This window comes from Mauremys reevesii, linkage group 3 (assembly GCF_016161935.1).
Source record: "Mauremys reevesii isolate NIE-2019 linkage group 3, ASM1616193v1, whole genome shotgun sequence".
In the NCBI taxonomy this organism is placed as follows: domain Eukaryota; kingdom Metazoa; phylum Chordata; order Testudines; family Geoemydidae; genus Mauremys; species Mauremys reevesii.
In genome coordinates this window covers 126,530,444-126,551,433 of record NC_052625.1, presented here as the reverse complement: position 1 = coordinate 126,551,433, position 20,990 = coordinate 126,530,444, and the positions used below count along the sequence as shown (strand labels likewise).

The 20,990-nt window shown below is 42.9% G+C and overlaps 1 long non-coding RNA gene across 1 annotated transcript in view; it reads left to right on the top strand.

The window, feature by feature from the left end:
- The window catches only part of LOC120400500, a 43,372-nt gene that overhangs the window by 6,063 nt on the left and 16,319 nt on the right, over positions 1-20,990 (top strand). Inside the window, exon 2 of the long non-coding RNA XR_005595866.1 lies at positions 5,638-5,866. This is a non-coding gene — a long non-coding RNA (uncharacterized LOC120400500). The remainder of the gene's footprint in view (positions 1-5,637; positions 5,867-20,990) is intronic.

Sequence of the window (20,990 nt, the reverse complement as noted above, 5' to 3'; positions counted from 1 at the left end):
AACATCTCTTGCTAGCTGCAACTTCAAGTGTGATTTGGCCTTCCTGATTTCACTCCTGCATGCCTAAGCAATATTTTTATACTCCTCCCTGGTCATTTGTCCAATCTTTAACTTCTTGTAAGCTTCTTTTTTGTGTTTAAGATCAGCAAGGATTTCACAGTTAAGCCAAGCTGGTCGCCTGCCATATTTACTATTCTTTCTACAAATCGGGATGTTTTTTTCCTGCAACCTCAATAAGGATTCTTTAAAATACAGCCAGCTCTCCTGGACTCCTTTCCCTCTCATGTTATTCTCCCAGGGGATCCTGCCCATCAGTTCCCTGAGGGAGTCAAAGTCTGCTTTTCTGAAGTCCAGGGTCTGTATTCTGCTGCTCTCCTTTCTTCCTTGTGTCAGGATCCTGAACTCAACCATCTTATGGTCACTGCCTCCCAGGTTCCCATCCACTTTTGCTTCCCCTATTAATGCTTCCAAGTTTGTGAGCAGCAGGTCTAGAAGAGCTCTGCCCCTAGTTGGTTCTTCCAGCGCTTGCACCAGGAAATTGTCCTGTACACTTTCCAAAACTTTCTGGATTGTCTGTGCACCGCTGTATTGCTCTTTCAGCAGATATCAGGGTGATTAAAGTCTTCCATGAGAACCAGGGCCTGCGATATAGTAACTTCTGTTAGTTGCCGGAAGAAAACCTTGTCCACCTCATCCCCCTGGTCTGGTGGTCTACAGCAGACTCCCACCACGACATCACTCTTGTTGCTCACACTTCTAAACTTAATCCAGAGACTCTCCGGTTTTTCTGCAGTTTCATACCAGAGCTCTGAGCAGTTATACTCCTCTCTTACATACAATGCAACTCTCCCACCTTTTCTGCCCTGCTTGTCCTTCCTGAACAGTTTATATCCATCAATGACAGTACTCCAGTCATGTGAGTTATCCCACCAAGTCTCTGTTATTCCAATCACATCATAGTTCCTTGACTGTGGCAGGACTTCCAGTTCTCCCTGCTTGTTTCCCAGGCTTCTTGCATTTGTGTATAGGCACGTAAGATAACTTGCTGATTATCCCGCTTTCTCAGTCTGAGACAGGAGTCCTCCCCTCTTGCACTCTCTTGCTCGTGCTTCCTTCCGGTATCCCATTTCTCCACTTACTTCAGGGCTTTGGTCTCCTTCCCCTGGTGAACCTAGTTTAAAGCCCTCCTCACCAGGTTAGCCAGCCTGCTTGCGAAGATGCTCTTCCCTCTCTTCGTAGGTGGAGCCCGTCTCTGCCTAGCACTCCTCCTTCTTGAAATACCATCTCATGGTCAAAGAATCTAAAGCCTTCTCTCCAACACCACCTGCGTAGCCATTCATTGACTTCCACAATTTGACAGTCTCTACCCAGGCCTCTTCCCTGCACAGGGAGGATGGACGAGAACACTACTTGCACCTCAAACTCCTTTATCCTTCTTCCCAGAGCCACGTAGTCTGCAGTGATCCGCTCAAGGTCATCCACTCAAGGGCATTCAAGGTGCCCATGTGGAGAAGCAGGAAGGGGTAGCGATCCAAGTCCCATGAACAGATGAAGGTGTTCTGTGCTCAGGCTGAGAAACCTACCAAGCCACTCAGGGACTTCAGCAATAGCCTCCAAGTGATCCTTCATTCCATCAAAAAGATGAGGCCTTCCCTGGCCTAGGACCTAGAACATGACCTGACACAACAATTGGCAGAAGGCACTTGTAATGCTGTTGCTCAGCAGCCTTTACACTCCCTCCAGGTCCAATACCCCAATATGGAGTTTGAGAACTTTAAGGAGGAGGTTGTGGAGGGAGTGGGGTTGCAAACACCTGAGAGACAGGGCTAGACAGCCATCTATTCTGGAATTGGGTTACCCGTACTTGATATTTGGGGCTTGGCTGAAGGTGTACTGAAGCTTCCCAGCTGGCACGGAGACCCACATCATCCCCTGAGAGAGAGAGAGCAAGCAGACTCCAGGACAAATGAAGAAATCACCCAGATAGTGCTGCCCCACATGGCAGCTGATATGGTTCTCCAAAGCCTATCATGATACTTTGGGCCACTCTGGCCCCAAGAAGACTGAGATGAATGTTCACATGAGGTTTTACTAGGTGGGGATGGCCTGAGCCATTCAGGATTGGCATGACGACCACCCAGTCTGTGCCAGCAGAAGGAACTCCAGGGAGGGAGACAGGGCCCCTCTCCAGATGATGGAGACCAGCATGCCCTCGGAGTTGGTAGTACTGGACCACTTGGGGATGAACGCAAGCCAAAGCAGTGCATCCTACATCTTGACCATTGTGAATCAATGCCCCAAATTCCTGGTTGCCAGAGCAACCACAGAAGCCTTCCAGAGTTACCCCACCAGGGTGCTCATGGACCAGAAACGCCCTTCAAGTCACAGATGTTCAGTGATCAAGACAGTTCAGAGTTACTGTCATGTATTTGGCTATGAATTGATGACTCCAAAGCATTTGGTACTGTCCGACATCACTGCTTCTGTAAGATCCTGGCAGATGAGGAGATTCCAAAGCATTCATTGAACTCATCACAACTCTGTACTGTCAACAAGAGACCGCGGTGCAAACAGCAGCAGGAGCCAGCAAGTGGTTTTCCATCTGGCAGAGTGAGAGACAATGGTGCATTCTGTGCCCAAGTCTTTTCAACATGTATGCAGAATTTATTATGAGACAAGCCTGGACAGTTGGATAAAGTGGAAGGAGCTGGGATTTCCATTGGCAAACACTTTTTAACTGACCTCAGATATACTGATGATATAATGCTATTTCTGTAAAAACTGTCAGTGAGGAATATGGACTATCCCTGAAAGTGGTGAAAACAAAATGCATGTACACTCACATTATCAATAATAACAGGATGCCAGCCAACATCACTTTCATGCTGTGTGGAGTGGCTCATGACCTTGAGTGCCAACCTCAGGGCAACTGTCAAGAAGCAGGGCAGACACCCCAAACCAGTGGTATGTTCTCTAATTAGATTTCACCAACCCAGTAACGGGCGTGAACTCTTAAAGCACTATGGAGTGCACTTTACCATGGAGTCTCCGACAGTCCCTGTGGACATCCCAGCCTATCTTGCCACTGAGGCAAGCTGGTCTTGTGATAGATGGTCACTTACACCAAAAATCACATCAATATTCAGGTTACTCCCAGTCCCAAATGACTAGTCACTTACCCCAGGTCAGTTGCACTTCAGATCTCAAACCAAAGACAACACTTGTAGCCAATCCTGTAATAAACTAACTAAAGATTTATTAACTAGGAAAAAGAAAATGACAGTTACATTCATCACTACTGAATGCTCAGTGCTTTGAATTAAGAAGATCTCATTAACATAGGACACAATGCATAACGAGGAGATCCTTAGCTGGATAATATTTTTTGTCATACACTGTCCCTGGCATTGGTACTGTCCTCATTTGAGATTGCACTCTTGGATAGGATTATCTGCAGTGGAGGCTGGATACTTTAACCACTTCATTAGATGTCTCCAGGACTACCTTATGTAAGTAATGAGTTATTTTTGGCATTCTCAGTCCCCTGAAGAGAAATGTGATTGACTTCTTGGGCAGATCTCAGTTAGTAAAGATGTAATCCAAAGAGAAACCAAAAATTGCCCCAAATACAGCATCTATCACATATGGCATATTAAAACCTCAAAACTTTTATATTTATCTCTACTGTTGTTCTTTTAATGTTTACTCTCTGCCTGTGGAAGCCTTTCATATCACCCAACACCCTCTGATGGCAGAACAAGATCAGAAACCCTCATCAGGGGGATCAGGGGAAGCATTTATGTTCAGTATTCTCTTAAACCCTGTCTACGCTAGGGTTTTTCCCCACCATTGCTACAACTGGTGGAGTGAAAGTTCTAGTGTAGATAAAGAAATTGCTACTGTTACAAAACTGCTACTGTTTTCTGTCTGAACATATATAGTTAGTTAATAGCTGCAGTGCCAGTAGATGGTACTCAAGAATATGTAGCATAGTTTCTGGGTTTTGTAGGATGAACAAAACTTGTTGTGCACTAAAAATGGTTTTCTCTGTGCAGTTTACATAAACCCTAACATGGTGTCAGAAGAAAGGCATTTGTAAAAAAAAAAAAAATCGATAGACTTGATGAGCTTCACTGATGAACTTATCAAAAGGAAAATCAAGAGGTGACTTAATTATGGTATATAAGTTCTTTCACGGGAGAACATATTGCATATTAAAATGCTACTCAATCTAGCAAAGGGTTAAAGCCAGACAAATTCAAATCAGAAACAAGGCACACATTTTTAACAGTGAGTGATTAACCACTGGAACAACCTACCAAGGGGAGTGATGGATTCTTCATTTCTTGAGGTCTTCAAATCAAGACTGGACACCCTTCTGGAAAATATGCTGTGATGATTCCTGGGGGTACCCAAGGCTGTGAGGCGCCTCACTACCACCTGCCCTTAGGGTGAGGAAACCTTGTCAGTGCTTGCCCCGAGGGTCTGTTCCCCAGCACCTTTAGCCTCTGGCAATGCAAGTACTGCCTTCCAGGTCTCTGCATGCCCCCCTCTCTTTTTACAGGTTATTGACAGGCATATTCCAACCCCTGAATCCTCCAAGTGTAATCCCCCAAGTGTAATCCCCACTCCCTGATCCACTGGACCCTCACAGAATTCCCAGATCCACTGTTCCCAAAGGACCAGTACATCCCAGCTTCACAGTTATCTCAGAACCCAGCTCTGCTTAACACACAGCAGTTAGATTTATTTATAGAAAAAAAAGTATGAATTGATTTAACAAAGAACAGAGATTCAAATGAGAGCAAGCAGAATATTGCAAAGGGTTACATATAAAATAAAATCATAACACACATACTGGAGTCTAAACTTACTTAATATGACATAATAATGTCATAAGAGCAAAAATTCACCCTAAATCCTTGCAGTGTATTACAGCCTGGCTTGGCTGTGATCTTCTGTTTGTGAAGCAAGCCCACTGACAGCTAACTTGATAGTAGGGTGTCCCTTTGCAATCCCAAATGTATCTTGATCTTTATTCGTAAACTAGAAACACTCCTATTTGTATTCGTTCCCATAGATTTTACGATCTCTTGTTAATTTCTTAATCTTGATTAGCTGGTGGCATAGTATGAAATAGGTATCCATTGTGAAGTAACCGATATACAATTTTCATATAACCAGACAGATAAGTGTCTCCTGCCTGTCTGAAAGAAGCATGTTTGTCAACTCCTAGTGACCTGCTTTTACTCTCAGAACTTAAGAACATAATTTCCAGTATAGGCACATACTTCCTTAAATATTATCCTTACATACATTTTGCAATGTTATGATGACAAGTTTGTTACTGGTTTTCAGTGGAGACCTCCCATGCCACCTTTCAGTGAATTGTTACAAATATAACTGACCTAGGGGCTTCCTGTAAAACCCTATTCACCGACTGTGCCATCTGCCAGTTGGTATCAAGAAGTTCCTTGGTCACATTTGGTGTAGTCAGAAAAGGTATTGAGCTCAATACAGGAGCAACTGAATGAAATTCTATATATAGAAATTCTGTAATATAGGAAGTCAGACTAGATAATGTAATGGTCCTTTTCTAGCCTTAATATCTATTAATTTTACTCTTTTCATTCTCAGTTGTAGCTTATTAGAGACACTGAATCATGTTGGGAATGACTGTGATCAACATCCTGCTCCCTGCTGTGATGCAAATGCATGGAAATATCTGAAAACTGGAACTTCTTCAGGAACTCCTGGATAAAGTAGGAAGTAGCTGTAAGAATAATGCACTGAATAAAGCAGTGGGTAAGGATTTCTTCCTAGTCTGTCAGCACTTAACAGCCAGGAGATGAAGAAAGGCAAAAGTGTAAGTAATCTGAAATGCTTTAGAAAAATTCTTTGTGCTTAAAAGCAATGCAATATCAGCAGGGGCGGCTCTAGGTATTTTGCTGCCCCAAGCACCGCAGGCAGGCTGCCTTCGGCGGCTTGCCTGCGGGAGGTCTCCGGTCCCGCGGATTCGGCGGCATGCCTGCAGGAGGTCCACCGAAGCCGCGGGACCAGTGGACCCTCTGCAGGCATGCTGCCAAAGGCAACCTGCCTGCCGCCCTCACAGCGACCGGCAGAGCGCCCTCCATGGCTTGCCGCCCCAGGCACGCGCTTGGCGTGCTGGTGCCTGGAGCCGCCCCTGAATATCAGAGGTATATTTTCAATGTATATAATCAATGTATATAATCAGAAAAGCAGACTTCGACTCCCTCAGGGAACTGATGGGCAAGGTCCCCTGGGAGAATAACATGACGGGGAAAGGAGTCGAGGAAAGCTGGCTGTATTTTAAAGAATCCTTATTGAGGATGCAGGAACAAACCATCCCGATGTGTAGGAAGAAAAGTAAATATGGCAGGCGACCAGCTTGGCTTAACAGTGAAATCCTTGCTAGTTTTAAACACAAAAAAACAGCTTGCAAGAAGTGGAAGATTGGACAAATAACCAGGGAGGAGTATAAAAGTATTGCTCAGGCATGCAGGAGTGAAATTAGGAAGGCCAAATCACACTTGGAGTTGCAGCTAGCCGGAGATGTTAGGAGTAACAAAAAGGGTTTCTTCAGGTATGTTAGCAACAAGAAGAAAGTCAAGGAAAGTGTGGGCTCCTTGCTGAATGAGGGAGGGAACCTAGTGACAGAGGATGTGGAGAAAGCTAGTGTACTCAATGCTTTTTTTGCCTCTGTCTTCACAGACAAGGTCAGCTCCCAGACAGCTGCACTCTGCAGCACGGTATGGGGAGGAGGTGACCAGCTCTCTGTGGAGAAAGAAGTAGTTTGGGACTATTTAGAAAAGCTGGACGAGCACAAGTCCACAGGGCCGGATGCACTGCATCTGAGGGTGCTTAAGGAGTTGGCCGATGAGATTGCAGAGCCATTGGCCATTATCTTTGAAAAATCATGGCGATTGGGGGAGGTCCTGGATGACTGGAAAAAAGCTAATGTAGTGCCCATCTTTAAAAAAGGGAAGAAGGAAGATCCAGGGAACTACAGGCCAGTCAGTCTCACCTCAGTCCCTGGAAAAATCATGGAACAGGTCCTCAAGGAATCAATTCTGAACCACTTAAAGGAGGGGAAAGTGATCAGGAACAGTCAGCATGGATTCACCAAGGGCAAGTCATGCCTGACTAACCTAATTGCCTTCTATGATGAGATAACTGGCTCTGTGGATGAGGGGAAAGTAGTGGATGTGCTATTTCTGGACTTTAGCAAAGCCTTTGATACAGTCTCCCACAGTATTCTTGCCAGCAAGTTAAAGAAGTATGGGCTGGATGAATGGACGGTAAGGTGGATAGAAAACTGGCTAGATGGTCGGGCTCAACGGGTAGTGATCAATGGTTCCATGTCTAGTTGGCAGCCAGTATCAAGTGGAGTGCCCCAAGGGTCGGTGCTGTGGCCGGTTTTGTTCAATATCTTCATTAACGATCTGGAGGATGGTGTGGACTGCACCCTCAGCAAGTTTGCAGAGGACACTAAACTGGGAGGAGTGGTTGATACGCTGGAGGGTAGGGATAGGATACAGAGGGACCTAGACAAATTAGAGGATTGGGCCAAAAGAAATATGATGAGGTTCAACAAGGACAAGTGCAGAGTCCTGCACTTAGGACGACTGAAGCCGGCCATGCACTGCTACAGACTAGGGACCGAATGGCTGAGCAGCAGTTCTACAGAAAAGGACCTAGGGGTTACGGTGGACGAAAAGCTGAATATGAGTCAACAGTGTGCCCTTGTTGCCAAGAAGGCTAATGGCATTTTGGGTTGTATAAGTAGGGGCATTTCCAGCAGATCAAGGGATGTGATCATTCCCCTCTATTCAGCACTGGTGAGGCCTCATTTGGTGTACTGTGTCCAGTTTTGGGCCCCACACCAGAAGAAGGATGTGGATACATTGGAGAGAGTCCAGCGGAGGGCAACAAAAATGATTAGGGGGCTAGAGCACATGACTTATGAGGAGAGGCTGAGGGAACTGAGATTGTTTAGCCTGCAGAAGAGAAGAAAGAGGGGAGATTTTATAGCTGCTTTCAACTACCTGAAAGGGGGTTCCAAAGAGGATGGATCTAGACTGTTCTCAGTGGTAGAAGATGACAGAACAAGGAGTAATGGTCTCAAGTTGCAGAGGGGGAGGTTTAGGTTGGACATTAGGAAAAACTTTTTCACTAGTAGGGTGGTGAAGAACTGGAATGGGTTACCTAGGGAGGTGGTGAAATCTCCTTCCTTAGAGGTTTTTAAGGTCAGGCTTGACAAAGCCCTGGCTGGGATGATTTAGTTGGGTTTGGTCCTGCTTTGAGCAGGGGGTTGGACTAGATGACCTCCTGAGGTCCCTTCCAACCCTGAGATTCTATGATTCTATAAAGTGAAATAGAAGCTATACACTAATATGCAACAAAGGTCATGCCAGTTAGACATATCATGCATATTTGGTACACTTACAGACAATCTTATTAGAGATCATATTGTTTTAGGCACCAAAGATAATGAAGCCAGAGTGATCTTAATTGTAATGCTGCTATTTGCTGCAGCAGCAAAACAAGCAAAGAAACAGCTACAAAAACTGAAAGTATTAGAAATAGTGAAAGATATGCAAACATACAGAGTAAATCAAGAAACAGAGTAGCCATCTGCAAAGAAAGACAAGCAATACATAACATAAGAATGGCCATACTGGGTCAGACCAATGGTCCACCTAACCCAGTATCCTGTCTTCTGACTGTGTTCAGTGCCAAGTTCCTCAAAGAGAATGAACAGAACAATGTGTTGTTTACCCCTTCACATATTCACTTACTCCATACAGTCATGATTTTATAGACTTCTGTCATATCTCCTTAGTCATCTCTTTTCTTAGATGAACAGTCCCCGTCTTTTTAATCTCTTCATATGGAAGCTGTTCCATGCCCCTAATCATTTTTGTTGTCATCCTCTGTATTTTTTCCAATTCTAATGTATCTTTTTTGAGATGGGGTGACCAGAACTGCACACCGTATTCAAGGTGTATTCAAGGTGGACTTATATAGTGGCATTATAGTATTTTCTGTCGTCTTATCTATCCGATCTCCTTCTTCAGTGATAACACCTAATTTAAACCCCATCATTTTTTATACAGAGATGGGATATTTTCCAATGTGCATTATTTGCATTTATCAACATTGAATTTCATCTGCCATTCTGTTGCCCAGTCACCAGTTTTGTGTGATCCCTTTGTAACTCTTCACAATTAGCTTTGGACTTGAGTAATTTTGTACTGTCTGCAAACTTCACCACCTCACTGTTTACCCCTTTCCCCCAGATAATTTATGAATATGTTGAACAGCAATGATCCCAGTACAGATCTCTGAGGGACCCCGCTATTTACCTCTCTCTACTGTGAAAATTGACCAGTTATTCCTACCTTTGTTTCCTGTTTTTTAACCAGTTACTGATCCATGAGAGGACCTTCTTTCTTATCGCATGTCTGCCCACTTTGGTTTTTGCCTTTGGTGCTAGACCTTGTCAAAGGCTTTCTGAAAGACCAGATGCACTATATCAACTGGATCACCCCTCTCCACATATTTGTTGACCCCCTAAAAGAATTCTAATAAATTGATGATAGATTGATGAAGCATGATTACAAAAGCCATTTTGTGACTGTTCCCTATCACAGTGTTTCCCAAACTTGGGATGCCACTTGTGTAGGGAAAGCCCATGGTGGGCCAGGCCGGTTTGTGTACTTGCCGCGTCCGCAGGTCCGGCCGATCGTGGCTCCTACTGGCCGCGGTTCGCTGCTCCAGGCCAATGGGAGCTGCTGGAACACATATCATGTTCATCTATGCATCTGATAATTTTGTTTTTTACTATTGGTTGAAACTGAAGTAAGGGTTACTGGCTAGTAATTGTCAGGATGGCCTCTGGAGCCTTTTTAAAAATCAGCATTACATTAGCTATTAGCCGCTCATCTGGAACAGAGGCTGATTTAAGTGCTAGGTTACATACCACAGTTCTGCAGTCTCATATTTGAGTTCTTTAAGAACTCTTGGGTGAATATGATCTGGCTTTGGTGACTTATTACTGTTTAATTTATCAATTTGTTCCAAAACCTCCTCTATTGACACCTCAGTCTGGGACAGTTCCTCAGATTTGTCACCTAAAAAGAATGGCTCAGGTGTAAGAATCTCTCTTACATCCTCTGCAGGTAAGACCAATGTAAAGAATTTATTTGGCTTCTCTGCAATGGCCTTTTCTTCTCTGAGTGCTCCTTTAACACCTCAGTTATCCAGTGGCCTCACTGACTGTTTGGCAGGCTTCCTGTTTCTGATGTACTTAAAGTTTTTTGCTGTTAGTGTGTGTATCTTTTGCTAGTTGCTCTTCACATTCTTTTTTGGCCTAATTATACTTTTACTCTTGACTTGCCAAGTTTATGCTCCTTTTTATTTTCTTCAGTAGGATTTGACTTCCAATTTTTAAAAGATATCTTTTTGTCTCTAACTGCCTCTTGTACTCTGTTGTTTAACCAGGGTGGCTTTTTTTGGTCCTCTTACTTTTGTTATTTATTTGGGGTTTCCATATTGTTTGAGCCTCTGCTTTGGTATTTTAATAAAATTTCCATGCAGCTTGCAGGTATTAGACTCTTGTGACTGTTTCTGTTTAACTAACCTCCTCATTTTTGTGTTATTAGACTTTTTGAAGTTAAATGCTACTGTGATGGGTTTCTTTGGTATTTCCCCCACCACAAAGATGTTAAATTTAATGCATGTGTTGTGAAAGAACATGAAAGAGATCAATGTCTATCATATGGTGCCATAGTATGCTTATTGCAAAAAAAAAAAAATCATTGTGCAAAAGTCTGCAAACAGTGACAGAAACAGTCCTACAATACAGTCTAAGTGGAGGGGGTGGGGGGAAAGTAACAATTATATGTCCTCCGATGATTTTGTTTCACCTCTACCTGTTGCATTTGGGTTGTGAAGAACAAAGAAAAAAGTGGCTTGTACAGCAACAACTTCAAACAGCACCAGTTCAGATATTCAGATCTTCTGCTGATAGTGGGTCTACTTACAACATAACATTTAATGCTTACTGCAAAATTGTGCAAGTTAAATCCCCCAAACTTCTGGAAAGCAACTCCAGGCTAAAATTCTATAATAGCACATTAGTGTGCCTCCTTGGACAATGCACGTTGTCATGTCCATAAAAGGTTAATTGTATTGCCACAACCATTATTCCCTAACAACCAAGTAATCGTTGCCATCAGGGAATGACTCAAGTGGATTCCTTAACCTGGATGAGGTGCAGGGGAGACTGGCAGTGACCAGTGACTCTCCTGTGACCGTCAGGAGTTGGCAGTGGTGATGCCAGAAAACCCTGCAGCACAGAAGTCTTGATGCTTGCCCTCATGAGACAAGGAAAAGAATCAAAATAAAATCACATATGTGGAAGAACAGTAAAGTTACCTAGCTATTTTTAAGACTATATAGTTAATTTTAATTACTTGATTTCCTTTACAGGGAGAGAGATGTTACAAGAGTGCTCTCTCTCTCTCTCTCTCTCTCTCTCTATATATATATATAAATAGTTGAAAGATAAGATGACAGTAGATGACACTCAAGAATATATAGCATAGATCCTGGCTTTTGTAGGACCAAAAAACTTGTTGTTCATCGCTGATGGCTTCCTTTGTTCCACTCTTTACAGCTACTCTGAAATGGCTAGCACCAATGTTTTAGTTCAATGTCATTTAGAACTGCTCCTCTGGTCACTTTTGCTCCTATGCAGACATAAATTGTGCCTATCCCTTAATGTTTGCAAAGTGCTGGAAGATTCTCAGATGAAAGTTGTGATGAAAGTGCAAAGTATTATTCACTGAAAGCATTAGCAAAGCCAGTAATTTCAGAATACTTTTGTGAACATCATGACAAAAAGGTTTATTTTGCATTCCCTCTGATAAACTTGGGTGTGTGATGTTGTAATGAAAATGACCTTGCTTACCTAAGGTTTTAGTTTGGGGTTTTTTTATTTTGTCTTGCTGTTTTTGGTTTCACTTGGCTTAGTTTATCTGCTACTGGATGTGCTAATTAATATCTGCTACGTGCTAAAAGACCACAGTAAGGCAGGTAGTCTCAGAATGTTCTTGCCAAATTTTTAGGATTAGCAGTTTATTTAGTATTCCTTTTACACTTGATCACACTGGACTGCATGACATTGAGTGGAAAATGTTAATTACAGTAGAACCTTAGAGTTACAAACACCTCAGGAGTGGAGGTTGTTCATAACTCTGAACAAAATGTTATGGTTGTTCTTTCAAAAGTTTACAACTGAACATTGACCTAATGGAGCTTTGAAACTTTACTATGCAGAAGAAAAATGCTGCTTTTAACCATCTAATTTAACTGAAACAAGCCTTGTCAAAACTTTTTTAAAACTTTCCCTTTATTTTTTTAGTCGTTTACATTTAATACAGTACTGTGCTGTATTTGTTTTTTGTCTTTGCTGCTGCTTGACTGTGTACTTCCGGTTCCTAATGAGGTGTGTGATTGTGTGATTGACTGGTCAGTTCGTAACTGGTGTTCAGAACTCTGAGGTTCTATTGTACTTGGGCAAATGTTGCTATTAGTTTTGAATGTGTTTGGCCAACTTTGTAGAGATTGAAGATGATTGGATATGCTCACACATTTCCAACAATCTCTAGACGATTTTTTAAAGCAGTGAAGTATGAGTATTGAGTACCTCTTTGGTACTAAGCAATTTGTAACAGAGCAGGGAGGATACTGAACGGAAGGCTAAATTTTCAAAGGACATTTAAAGTGCACAAACAAGGGGAAATTAAGGACTCAATTTCAGAAGACAGTGCTTTGACAAAAATAATTTAAGCACCTATTGCAAGTGAAGAGGGATTTTGCACACTCACCTGTATGCTTAACTTTTCCATGAGATTCCTCAACTGCACATCTCAAATATCATCCCTCTGGACTTCAGCAGAGTTACTCCTAATATATGGTGACATGAGAGGAGAATCAGGCCCAAAGCATCTTAAGGGCTTGTGTACATGCTCTAACTCCCACATGTAGACCCTGCTACAATGCTCTAAATAATGTAGCTAGTTTGCATTAACAAAACAGGAGTATGTTAACATGAACAAGTTACCTTTTGAGTGTGCCAGTGGTGCAATTAGAGTGCTTTACATATCACACCCTTCTGCTGTGCTTTGTCGGCCCCTTGTAAAGAAGCTAAGCAACTTTATTCTGTGTAGAGAGAACAGAGGGGGGCACTGTGTATTGAAGGAAGCAAAACAATTGAGCTATGGGATTTTCTTCCATTTATTTGATAAATATCAGATTATGGTTTCAGGCAAAAAAGCAAAACAGAAAATTATGGCTTTGGACACCCTTCCAAAGTGATTATTCTTGTGTGGTACAGCCAACTATGCCCTCTCTGAGAGCTACTCCCCACTTTTTTCTTTTTGTGTTTTCATATATTTTACTGATTATTCAAAACACAAAACAAAAGGAAACAATCTGACAAATCAAAGCAGTGACAAACATACAATAATAATACACTCATTAGTTACATTGTCATCCCTCTGAAATTCCAGAAGAGGGAGGAGGACCAAGGCCTGTTGACCAAGAAGTCCTGAGGGTGATGAAATACTTTAACTGTCTAACTGTGTGTGGTTACAGCTATCTGCTGTCTCAATTTCCAAGACTGCAGTGGCCTAATCTGCTAAATGCTCAGCACATTCCACCAGGCCCTGAAACATTTCAAACTTAGCAGCAGATAAGGTTATTATTAATTGATTAATAGAAAGTTTAGCGCTGTCCTTCCAGTGCTGGACCGTCAGCTTCAGAAATACTCTTCCTCTCCACCTGGGTGCTTTTGAACCATTTCCCCTTTATTCCCTCCCAAGCAAAGCTGCATTAAACCAACTTGATTCACTGTTCTCCATCTAATTCAGGAACCAGGGCTAAAAGAAGAGAAAACAGATTGGAGACCAGGTCCTGCTCCTCTGGTTAAAGCAGAAGCTAGCATCCCCACAGTTCTTCTTCCAGTTCCACTGGTAGAGTAAAGCTCCCCTTCCTGTTTCAGTCTACTTTAATAACCACTCAGGAGCAAAACTTTAACTAGTCCCATGCATTTTTCTTTTCCATCTCTGCAATCCAGGAAGCCTTTGGTTTGGTACTTTAGCCATTTTAACTCCTTGGGGAACATTCTACTGAAAACTCATAAGGGTAAAAATGTGCCTGATCTTTAAAAGTTTCAGACTAGGAGCTTTTCTGTGAGAGTTTCAATCCAAACAACAAAATAAAACCCATAAACCTTCCCAAATTAACTGAGAATGCTTGAGATTAATTAAGTAAAATAAAAGCATTCTAGTGCCAATCCTACTTCGCCACAAAGCCAAAAGTCACTGTCTGAGGGAATTTAATTTTCCTCTCTTATTACTAAGCAAAGAGATTCTTTGTCTACTTTTCTCTCAAAACTCCCCTTGGTAGGGACCCTATATGTTGAATTAAGTGTTATCTTGCTCCTTACATGCAAGAAATACCTCTCAGCCCCTTATCTTTTAAATGACATTGTTATATTCCTGTTATAATCCTCTATAAGAACTCAGTTTCCTATGCTAGATCATAGATGAATGATGTAATTTAACTGATACACTCAATGAAGCTGTCTTCAGGCTTAAAATAGGATCAGAGACAGGCCAGCTACTTTACTCCAAATGGAAAAGAGTATTCAGAGAAACAACTTAGAAGTGCCTTTTCAATGTTGAAGCAAGCCATCTAAGCAATGTTTAACTGGACTTGCTACCCAGTAGCCAGAGGTACTTTAGACTGACTTTCTCTGATCAGAGCAGGTGAAGTTGTTAAAGTGCAATGTGGGGAATTCATTTTGTAGCATGACTAAAACAAACAAAAGCAGAAAATGAGCTGGCAAGAGAAATATTTTTGCATCTATGGAAACCAGGTATTGGAAATCGCAATCAATATCAGTATTATTATGATGCATACTTTCTGTGGTGCCATAAACAAACAGTATTTTGCAGTAAAAAGACAAATTGCTTAAATGAAAATTTGCTTCCACATTTGAGGAAGCAGGCTATCAGTATATGGAGTAGTTGATTTTAATAACATGATGACCACATATATGGCAACCTTGTTTAGGAAAGTGTTAACGAAGATCTGTGCAGCCTTTGTCATGAATACCATTTCTTAACAAGCTTTTAGAGTACATCCACACTATCTGCCAGATCAGCGGGTAGCGATCGATCTACCAGGGATCGATTTATCGCATCTCATCTAGACACGATAAATCAGTCCCCGAACGCGCTCCCGTCGACTCTGGAACTCAACCAGGGGGAGAGGCAGAAGCAGAGTCGATGGGGGAGCCGCGGCCGTCGATCCCGAACCGTGAGGACGGGAGGTAAGTCGAAATAAGATACGTCGACTTCAGCTATGCTATTCACGTAGCTGAAGTTGCGTATCTTACATTGACCTCCCCCCCAGTGTAGACCAGGCCTTAGAATGTAATATTTTCATAGGAAGCTCTGGGTACATCTGATAGGAGATGCAGAGTTAAACTGTTTGCCTGGTTACACCAGAGAGTAGAAAAAGTAAGTATAGAGGCTTTCAGCACCAAGTATTGGAATGGTCATTAAGTAGTCTGCTTCTTCACTAAACCTGTACAACACAATTTCCTTCTCCCCAGATGAAAGACTCGTTTTGTTCCCCCTTCTCTGACTTCTTAAGCAAATGGCACTAGATGAAGTGAAGTCTTTTTTAATAAGTATCTTTAAAAAATCTATAATGAAATTGAATCTAAGACAACTGAAAAAAGCAGGATCTTTTTACCCTTCTAAATCCCAGTGCTTGGAACCAGCATTTCAAAAACATGCTGTGATGCTCAGATGTGCAGTGAAATTAAAATAAAACTGCACTGTCATTTAAGGAACATGCACCCTGGTAAAAATCAACCACACTATGAAATGCTAAGTGTCAAGGGCCGATTCTAATCTCAGTTACCCAGTGTAATGCTATCCATCTAAGATACTAATATGACCCTGTCACGGGCTTCACTGACAGTTGGGGGCATCTCCCTTGTAGCTGTGTCTGGGGAATCGGCTCTCATCTGGTCTGGCTCCCACTTCTGTCATTCGCTTCCCCGCAAGCAGGGGCGGCTCTAGGCATTTTGCCACCCCAAGCACGGCAGGCAGACTGCCTTCGGCGGCTTGCCTGCGGGAGGTCCGCCGAAGCCGCGGGACCAGCGGACCCGCCGCAGGCAAGCCGCTGAAGAGAGCCTGCCTGCCGCCCTCGTGGCGACCAGCAGACCACCCCCCATGGCTTGCCGCCCCAAGCACGCACTTGGCGTGCTGGGGCCTGGAACTGCCCCTGCCCCCAAAGTTGTCTTCCCCCCCACCAAAATCACTAGGATACGCCAGAAGGCAGGGCAGACTACAAAGTCCTGCCAGACCAGGGTTTCTCACAATCCTGTGCCACTTCCCAGTGGCTGAAAGGGGAACCCAGGCCTGCCTTTTACAGTGGGTTCCAACCCAGGGACCCTATAACAAGCAGCCACTGTTTGCTCAGTCCTACTGCTTGCTGCTGTTTCCCTGGGCTTCTTCCTGTTCAGCCCTCAGGCTATTTTTCTCCACTGTTCCTCTGGGGTTGACCCTTCTTCCAGGGCTACGATCCCAAAGCTTATTCTCTCTCTTGGGTTTTCTCCGCACCTCTCTGCACCCAGAGACTCACTACAGACTCTCTCCCTGTAGACTCCTTGAACTGACAGCTTCCTGGCTTTATACCAGCCAGCCTGCCCCTGCCCAGCTGGGCTTCATGTTCAGTTAAGCCTTGCTCTCCCTTCAGGGGCAGCCAGATATCATAATTGGCTTTTCAGGCCCACATCAACCCTTTCAGGGCCTGTGTGGAATGTACAGCCCATTACAGGCCCCCTGTAACATAGTATCGGAGTGCCTCGATTTAAAAACAAACGGAGTCATTCCATTGATGTCAATGGAGTTACACTGGTACAACTAAGATCAAAATATGACCCCCCAAAATTTAATGAGCTTATTTAATGTAGAGGAGTCATTGTTAATCTGGGTTCGTCATTTACTCCTTTACTTTCATTGCAGCTGCTAATTGGTTTGGAATGATACTGAACAAGAGTTCAAATACAAGTGTTCCTATTTATACTCAAAATTCTACAACTGCTTTACCATTCATCACAAAATTGATACTTACTTGAGGATGCTTTTAACTGTGGATTACAAAATATCCATAGACTTTTTTGTATGTGGCACAAATTTATATTGTTTTAAGTATAATATCAGATTCTTAAATTCTGAGGTTCTTTCCCCCCTGGAAGTTTGTCTGACTCTTGTCTTTACTATTCCCTGTGATCAGGGCCAGTGCAAGGAAGTTTTGCACCCTAGGCGAAACTTCCACCTTGCGCCACTCTCCCAGCTAACCCTGCCCACCGCCCCTTCATGGCAGCTAATCACGCCCAACCATCCTTCCCACCCGAGGAGCCCCCTGTGGCAGCTAACCCCCCCGGGAGCTCCCCCTCACAGCAGCTATCCCCCCTTGAAAGCCCCCCCCTCCACAGCAAATAACCCGGCCTGGGGAGCCTCCCCGCCCAAGGAAGCTAACTCTGCCCACCTCCACAGCAGCTAACACCACCCGGGGAGCTGCCCCCGCCCCCCCACGGAAGCTAACCCCGCCTGGGGAGCCCGCCCCAGCTCACCTCTGCTCTGCCTCCTCGGCTGAGCACACCAACGCTGCTCTAATTCTCCTCCCCTCCCAGGCTTGCGGCGCCGATTGGAGGAGACTTAGAGCAGGGGCTGTGTGCTCAGCCAAGGAGGCAGAGTGGAGGTGATCTGGGGCAGGGAGCAGTTCTCTTGTGCCCCCACCCCCTCCGCCCCAGCTCACCTCCACTCCACCCATCACCTGAGCGGGCTTTTAGGCACCCTCAACCACTAGGTGCCCTAGGTGGCCGCCTAGTTTGCCTAAATGGTTGCACCGGCCCTGCCTGTGATCCAGAAGAAACTTCTTCCAAATTATACTAGGGAAAAATTTTCAAAACCAGCTGAGTGATTTAGGAGTGTAAGTCCCACTGATTTTTAATGAGACGTAGGCTCTTAAGAGCCTATGTTGCTTTTGAGAATGGAACTTAGGATTCTAAGTCACTTTGGAGCTTTTCAGAAGCTCCTTCCAGGGCTAGGATTGTTTCTCATATGTTTAGCAGGGTGATTCCATTTCCCCAAGACCTGAAAACCCTTCCAGAGCTTGCAAAAATATTCTCAACTTGGGAACATTGTTTTGCAGTGATAATGTTCTGATGCAATATGATGATTCCTGATGACACAAGGCCGTCTCTCAGTGGATTAATTTGTCCCAGAAAGAAAACTCTCAGAAGTGGCAACCTGATCATCAGGTTGGTCAGATCTGATATTTTAAAACGCAGGAATGAATATTCTTAAAAGTTTTATTAAAATCCATCTCTTGGAAAACAGAGAGGAAAATACATATTTAAAAGCAAATTAAAAAAAGAGTTTTGAAAGGAAGCTGGTGATGTATTTTAAGATTGTCCAACCATTAATTTATATCAATCTTTGACTAAAAATAATGGGCCACATTTTCAAAAGAAACTGCGTGCAAGTCCATTGTACCCAACTAGCATATGTTTTGGATACACAACTGCATACACTCCAGAAAATTACCCTCTTATAGTAATGACAGTATGGTACAAATAGCACTTTTATTGTAAGCTTATATTCAGATATTTATGACTTTCTGTAAAACATTTTCTTTAGTACCGAAATTCCTTTTATTTGTCCTCCCTAAAAGTGACAGTTGCAGAAAAGTGTAGTAACATTTCATTTGATCATTTCTGAGTTATCCAAACATGACCAAATGATATAGTTTCTACATTAGATTTAGAAATGTTCTCTCAGAGCTCAAAAATAATTGTTTTTAAATTGTCAGTTTTAACATGGTCCTCGTGCTTAATTTTTTTCAGAGCTAACTATTTAAAAACTGCATTATGTGCATATACAATATGGATTAAATGTACCCCTCTGGAGAGGTTGTGTACAGCCAAGTATCCTCTAAGTTTCATTTACACCTATTTTGAGGAAATAAGTGGTGTATAGGTCTTGGACTGACCTTCTGCACAGGGATGAATTTCACCCCCTGTGACTTGCTACTAATGCTTTAAAATAAAACTCTAGGATGTGAAGCTCTAGATATAAGCAAATGTATATGCTCCATACATCTAACATAAAAGCCTCTGGATTTAAGTGATTATACATTGAAATAAATGCACTTTTAATTGGTCATCTTAAAAACATGTGAGAACATTCAAATAAAGATCATACAGCCTGGCCTCATTGAATTTCATGATACTGTTCACATGAAAAGAGGCTGCAAGACCAAGCCGCCAGTGCATTGGTATGGCTCTTGCTGCACTATGTATTTCTATCTTAATGTGAGATCGTGCAGTCGTTGTAAAGACACTTGTGGCCAAATTCACCCTGATCTAATTCCACTGAATTCAAAGGAGTTACACCAAGAATGATTTTGTCCCCTGGTATGGAAATGTAAATAATAATAATAATTCTGACCTTCTGAGATCATATTGTGCATTTATGATCTGTGGCTGCACTGACTAAAATGACGTCTCATTGGAATATACATTGTTTGTTAAATACTGATGAAATAAAGATAAAACAGCACCTTAATTTGCATTGACAAGTCTGGTATTAATTGCCAAGCCCAGGGTTCCTTTCAGTGGAAAACAGGATCAAGAGCTGTCAGTGACATGGTTGAAAGATATGAAAACTATGATGCCAAAAGGAAAACTGGATCCCAAGACCCCCAACTTTAAGCAGCCTTGGAAACCCTTTTAAAATTATATTAAAAGGAAAAGAAGCATTGTCAACATGAAAGAGGCAAGTGAACAAACTGAATAACGGGGTTTTGGAAAGGACACATATGGTATTATTTTGCATCATGAAACATTACTTAAATTGTTCTTTGCATAAAAAGGTTGTGTGTGTTATTTATGTAAACAAATGGAATAAATTACGTTATTAAAAGTGCATGTTGATCCGCTTGGCACAATAAAACAAGCAACTGAATCCCAAACTATTATTGCAAAATAAGTTTTGGAACATATTATCCCTTTGACTCAGTGTGCCAGTGGTTGCCAGCACAACAGCAGACAATGGCGAAAGCATGCTTTCTAATAGTCAACACATCTTATTAAATTGTGATTTATTTCATGGATGCCCTTCTTGGAAGTATATTTTTCTATTTTATAGAACCCTTCAAAAGATCCCAGAGTTTCCAGGATCAACGGCTCTGGGGCATCCCACCAGGCAGTCTGTCTTGTAGTTGGGGACCCTAGGGCTTCCCAGATCTGAAGCTGAGGGGCATCCTGCCAGGTGGACAGCCCCAGAGCTGGGGCTCTATTCATTTTCATGGAGAATGACAATTTTTGTTTTTTTATTGTGAAACTGAATGAATGAAACCAAAATATCAAAATCTTCAACAAAATGGACATCCCTTTCTCCACCCTGCTCTAGTTTGGGCCCAAAATCTTCAGCACTGACACAGGCCTAACTACATTAGCTGGCAACAGAAGCGGTTAACCATAGGGAGAATGGGCACCAGGTACTGGTTCCTGAGGGGTCAGTGGGAACAGACCTGGCTTACTCTCTTTCCATCTGGTGCTGTGTGTGGTGCTCACAGCAGAGGAGTGTTCACTCAACAGGAATTCATAGCAGCCAGGAGCACTGGGCTATAGGTTACTTCACTAGGAAAACAGCTGCTGCTCTCTGAGGCCTGGTCTACACAACGCGTTTAAACCAAATTTAGCAGCGTTAAACCAATTTAACCCTGCACCCGTCCACACAACGAGGCCCTTTATATCGATATAAAGGGCTCTTTAAACCGATTTCTGTACTCCTCCCCGACGAGAGGAGTAGCGC